We start from the raw sequence: 6,340 nt of genomic DNA, 5'->3' as shown, positions 1-6,340 counted from the left end.
GAGAAGAGACTGCTTCAAGGAAGTCCAGTGCCCTGGGTGTGAAATGCAGCTGAGAGGTGAAGATGAAAAAAAAAAAAAATGCCCAACAGATTTAGCAGCATAAACCTGACCTTGCAAAAGGTCATCGCAGAGGCATGGGGCATGTGGAAACCACACTGCTGTGGCTTGAAGAATAAGTTTCAAAAAATAAGCAGATGTGATCTCTACACCAGGAAGAGGAAGAGGTGAAAAGGTGATAGCCTTGGGGACTGTGGCCACAAAAGACAGAGAGATAGATAAGATGCACAGATACCACACTGTATGGAGCATCTAATGTTTCTGGACATACTCGGGAGATTTAGACAACTGAAAAATAGGCTTGCAACTGAATTAGTGGTAACCACCAAGATAACTCAGAAAAAAAAGCAATTATTATTATCTATTTTATATATATGTACACATATGCATATATATATAAAATCAAGATTATAGAAAATATATCTATAACATAAATATAGAGAAAACAAAAAGTTACACAAGAGAGAAAAACAAATCAGAATATAGTACATTGCTCAGCCAAGAATAGCACTTACATAGTCATAATAATGTAAATCCAGAACATCAATTTTTTAAAGATTTTATTAATTTACTTGAGAGAGAGAGAGCATGCACACAAGCAGGGAAGAGGGGCAGAGGGAGAAGCAGGCTCCCTGCTGAGCATGGAGCCCGATGTGGGACTCAATCCCGGGACCCTGGGATCATGACCCAACCCAAGAAAGCCTAATAGATTATGCCTAAAAGTTGAGAAATCACATTATATGTGTATTGCTCACAGTTACGAAAATAAATGCCAAAATTAGCAAGTGATAGCCTGGGGTAGGTGGAGAGGACTGTAGGTTTGTAACAAAACTTGTATAATCATTTGGCTTTTTTTTTCTTTTTTTTAAGATTTTATTATTTATGAGAGAAAAAGATGCACAAGATGGGCGGGGGGGCCAGGGAGAAGTGGTCTCCCCGCTGAACAGGGAGCCTGACAAAGGACCCATCCCAGGACCTAGAGACCATGACCTAAGCTGAAGGCAGACCCTTAACTGACTCAGCCACCTAGGGACCCCCTAACTGTTTGGCTCTTAAACCAAGGTTCTTCAAACATTTCTGAATGTAACCACAGTAAAAAATAGTAGTAGTAATAATAATAATAAATAATTTTTAAAAACCTGAATTTTACTTTACAACCCAGTCCATACATACCAGTATTAAGGGGTTTGTGAACCAGTGGGATCGCTAACACATTACTGGTTAGTGTGAAAACCGAAAGAATTACTTTTGAAACACAGATTCAAACACTGCATATCCTGCCCAACAAGTCTACTTTTACAAATTTGTCAAAGTAAATTTAGCACATATGCACCAGGAGAAACATGCAATAATATTCATATTCACACTCCATAATGACTAAAAACTGGAAATGATCCAATGTCTGTGATAAGAGAACAAACAGATACAATCCATAAATAGAATATTATACAGCCAAATGGAATACCATGGATGATAATCCTAGCAACACAATGTTAAGTCAAATTAGCAGGTGCCTAGTACTGCATGCTAAAGAATCCAAATTGTTGATTTTTGTCAGGTGTGATGATAGTAATATGATTACATTAAAAAGTCAACAGTTGGGGCATCTGGGTGGCTGGGTCTTGATCCCAGCATCTTGGGATGCAGCCCCACATCGGGCTCCTTACTCAGCAGGAGTCTGCTTCTCCCTCTCCCTCTGCTGCTCTCCCTGCTCCTGCTCTCTCTCTCTCTCAGTCAAATAAACAAATAAAATCTTGAAAGAAAAAAATCAACAGTTTTCAGAAATGAGTTCTGAAGTATGTATAAGTGACTACGTACAAGTAATTTTTAATTTATTTTTTTAATTCAAGTATAATTAACATACAGTGTTATATTGGTTTCAGGTGTACAATATAATGATTCAACAATTCTATGCATTACTCAGTGCTCATCACAATAAGCGTACTGTTAATCCCATTCACCTATTTCACCCATCCCCCTACCCACAACAGGTATACTTTTTTGACAACTGAATTGTAGGCTTTATTAAGATTATTTTTACAAATTTGTATCTCCTAATACGGAAAGGTTGCTTTTTACTTTAACACGTGCTTTGCAAATTTACATTCCTAATAAGAAGGGCTTTGGTGTAATGATATCTAAGATTTGCCTTAAAGTATTCCAGGGAGGTTGTGGTTCATATATACAATGCAATATTACTCAGCCATCAGAAAAGATGAATACCCACCATTTCCATTGACATGAGGGTTATGCTAAGTGAAATAAGGCAAGCAGAGAAAGACAATTATCATATGGTTTCACTTATTTGTGGAACTTAAGGAATAGCATGGAGGACATTAGGAGAAGGAAGGGAAAAAATGAAGGGGGTAAAACCAGAGGAGGGAGACGAACCATGAGAGACTATGGACTCTGGGAAACAAATTGAGGGTTTCAGAGGGAAGGGGGATTGCGGATGGGCTAGCCTGGTAATGCATATTAAGGAGGGCAAGTATTGCAATTGCAATGAGCACTGGGTATTATATGCAAATAATGAATTGTGGAACACTACATCAAAAACCAATCTGAGGGTTTTGGAGGGGTGTGGGGGTGGGAGGTTGGGGGAGCCTGGTGGTGGGTATTATGAAGGGCACGTATTGCATGGAGCACTGGGTGTGGTGCATAAACAATGAATTCTGTTACACTGAAAAGAAAATAAGCTAAATTTTTTTAAATAAAATTAATTAATTAATTAATTTTTAAAAAACTAATGATGTACAGTATGGTGACTAATGTAACATAATAAAAATAAAGAAATAAACAAATTGCAACATGAATGAATGAATGAATGAATGAATGAATAAGTATTCCAAGGAGAGGTGCCTGGCTAGTTCAATTGATAGAGCATGTGACTCTTGATCTTGGGGTTGTGAGTTTGAACCCACATTGCAAGTAGGGAATACTTTAAAATAAAATCTTTATGATAAATAAATAAAGCATTCCAAGAAAAACATGATAGGTAAAGCAAGAGTGGCAAAATCTTGATAATTGTTGAAGCTGCGTGATGGGCATACTGAGGTTCATAGTATTCCTCTTCTGTGTTTCGTGGGTTTGAAATTTTCACAATAAGAAAAATTTTAATAAATAAATCAGTTCCCCCAAAACAGAGCATTTTCTTACCATAGTCATATAGTTCAAAAACAAGTAAATGAAACTAACAACACGTGTGATAATTAAAAGAAGGAGCAGGAAAAATGAAAAACACAAATCCAGATAAATTGTCACTTCTGGGGATAGAGGAGGAGAAATCCATCCATGAGTAAATTCTTTGGAATAATCTACTTATTGGGTTAAGTACTGAATTCATGATTGCTCAGATTTTATAATAAAGTGGTAACAGAATACAAGAGGGGCATTCATAGGCCAATTAATGATAATGTACAAATGAGGCACTGCACATAACTTAATTCTGTGCAGCTGAAGTTTAGCAAAAAAGTACAGTATATTGTTTCTCTACCAGAGATCTTACACTTCCAAAAGTAGGAGTAATATCTTGAAAAGATTTCTGAACTAGGAGTTGGGAAAGAGAGGTCCTGGCCTTTGTTCTGCCACTGACTTGCCACATTGCTTTAGAAACTAATTCCTGTGGGTAGTTCAGTTTCCTCACCTATAGAATGAGCAAGCAATTTTGTCAAATCATTGCTGAAGTTCTGTTAAGACAGGAAGAATGAAAAAAAAAAAAAAAGAAAAGAAAAAGACAGAAAGAATGAGGGAAGCCTGGGGGCTCCGCTGGTTAAGTGTTTTACTTCAGCTTAGGTCATAATCTTGGGGTCCTGGGATCAAACCCCACAAGCCATTGGGTTTGATTCCTCTCCTTCCGCCCCCCACTCATTCTCTTTCTCTCTGTCAAATGAATAAAATCTTTAAAAAATAAAAATTAATTTAAAAAGTTAAAAAGACAGGAAGGGGGGCGCCTGGGTGGCTCAGTGGGTTAAAGCCTCTGCCTTCAGCTCAGGTCATGATCTCAGGGTCCTGGGATCGAGCCCCGCATCAGGCTCTCTGCTCAGCAGGGAGCCTGCTTCCTCCTCTCTGCCTTTCTGCCTAGTTGCGATCTCTGTCAAATAAATAAAATCTTGGGGCGCCTGGGTGGCTCAGTGGGTTAAGCCGCTGCCTTCGGCTCAGGTCGTGATCCCAGGTCCTGGGTTCGAGCCCCGCATCGGGCTTTCTGCTCAGCAGGGAGCCTGCTTCCTCCTCTCTCTCTCTGCCTGCCTCTCTGCCTACTTGTGATTTCTCTCTGTCAAATAAATAAATAAAAATCTTTAAAAAAAAAATTTAAATAAATAAATAAATCTTTAAAAAAAAAAAAAGACAGAAAGGATGATTGGGTACTGGGCTGAGAGGCAAACACAACAAACATCTCTGGCACCAGGCTTGCAGCCCCTCCCCACAGCAGAGTGACCTCACTGCTCACAACCTCCTCCAGGCCCTCGATTCTTGCTTCCAGGACCCTGGATCTGGTCTTCATTCTTCCCTGGTTGCTCTCTGTTGTAGAACCAGGGCTGAGCCCATTTCCTGAGGTCTCCAAACCCAACATCTGCCCCTTCAACCTCCCTTCTCCCTCTGCCATGTGTGTTCTCCACCCAGAAACAGAGCCATCCTGGCCTAGCCCCTAAGTATTCTTGGGAAATCCTTCTGCCTACAGTACCTGAAGAAACGGTGCAAGAACTGGTAGTTCATGAAGCCACCTACACACTCCCTTCTCCAGGCCCAGAACGTTTGCTCCTAGACATGCAGCAGCAGGCAGGGCCGGAGAGTATAAATGGGTCTTGACAACAGGGGTGACTCAGCTGAAACTGGAAACACCCAGGGAAACTGTTTTGCTACTGTGTTCCTCCCATGCCGCTTCCACGTGTCCTCCTGCCTCTCCTCTTCTGTCTTGCTCGTATACAGGAACTAAGTCTACATCCAGCCCTCTCACTGCCTCCACCTTTCTCAGGAAGCCTGCAAGCAGAGACTCTAAGCTAGTCAAAATTGGGGGAGCCCAGGTGGCTCAGTGGGTTAAGCGTCCAACTCTTGATTTTGGCTCAAGTCATGATCTCAGTTGTAATGAGATCAAGCCCCACTTGGGCTTGGCTCAGCAGGAAGTCTGCCTGAGATTCCCTCCCTCTTTCTCTGCCCCTCCCCGCAATAAATAAGTCAATCTTTAAGCTAGTCAGAGTAGGAGGGTGTGACTGAGACGGGGGACTCCTGTGGGCTCCAGGACGTGTCACCACCATAGGTGCTTCCCCCAGCATGAGGACTTTCTCCCGAGTCTCAGGTGACCTGCCCCTGTGAAAAGCAGACTACAAGTGCAGGAGAATTATCTTCCCTTGGGGTCACCATCAGCCAGGGACAGATAGGAGTCAGTGTCTAAATGCCCAGATTCTTTAGCCTCATGTGGACTGAGAGGAGTGCTTTTTATGGTTTCTCAGTGGAAGCAAGTGTCACTCCCCACAGTGCTAACCTGCCTCATAATGCACCTTCCCTGACTCCTTGGCTCACTTCTTCACAACCAATGGTGCTTCTTGCACTTCCTAAATAAGGAAGTGCTTTCACTGGGATCTTTGCCTTAAGGTCTGCTTCTGGGGAACTCAAACGAAGACAGTTGGATCTCAGAGAAAACTCCAGGCCAGCCCCTTCCCACTACAGATAAGACTGAGACCTGGAAAGGAAAGATGAGCTGTTCCCTCAACACCTGGTCATCACCAAAGACCCCATTCAACCACATGGCCACCTCTACTTGAAAGGGAACCTGCCAAAATACCTCAGATCCTTTAAGTAGTGTTTCCAGCCTTCCTTTACTCACATACTGCCTTTACAATTTTTGCCACAAACCACATGCCCTTTTTATATTTGTCATATCCACATTACCACCTATAGTATCTAATTAATATACTTTTAATTTACTTTTTTAATTCAAGTATAATTATCATTAGTGTTATATTTGTATCAGGCTTGCAATATAATGATTCGACAATTCCATACATTACTCAGTGTTTGTCATGATAATTGTAAATTAATACATTTTAATAGACTCTTTAAATTTCCTTTTTCCATGTTAATTTCTATCTTTAAAATAAAAGTTATAGGGGCGCCTGGGTGGCTTAGTTGGTTAAGGCTCTTCACTCAGCTCATGATCTTGGGGTACTGGGCTCCTTGGTCAATGGGGAGTTTTCTTCTCCCTCTCCCTCTGCCCTTCCACCCCACCAATCATGCACACACATTCTTTCTCACTCTCTCTCAAATAAATAAATAAAATCTTTTAAAA

The sequence above is a fragment of the Lutra lutra genome, chromosome 18 (genome assembly GCF_902655055.1).
Source record: "Lutra lutra chromosome 18, mLutLut1.2, whole genome shotgun sequence".
Taxonomy (NCBI): domain Eukaryota; kingdom Metazoa; phylum Chordata; class Mammalia; order Carnivora; family Mustelidae; genus Lutra; species Lutra lutra.
This window is presented reverse-complemented; position numbering follows the sequence as displayed.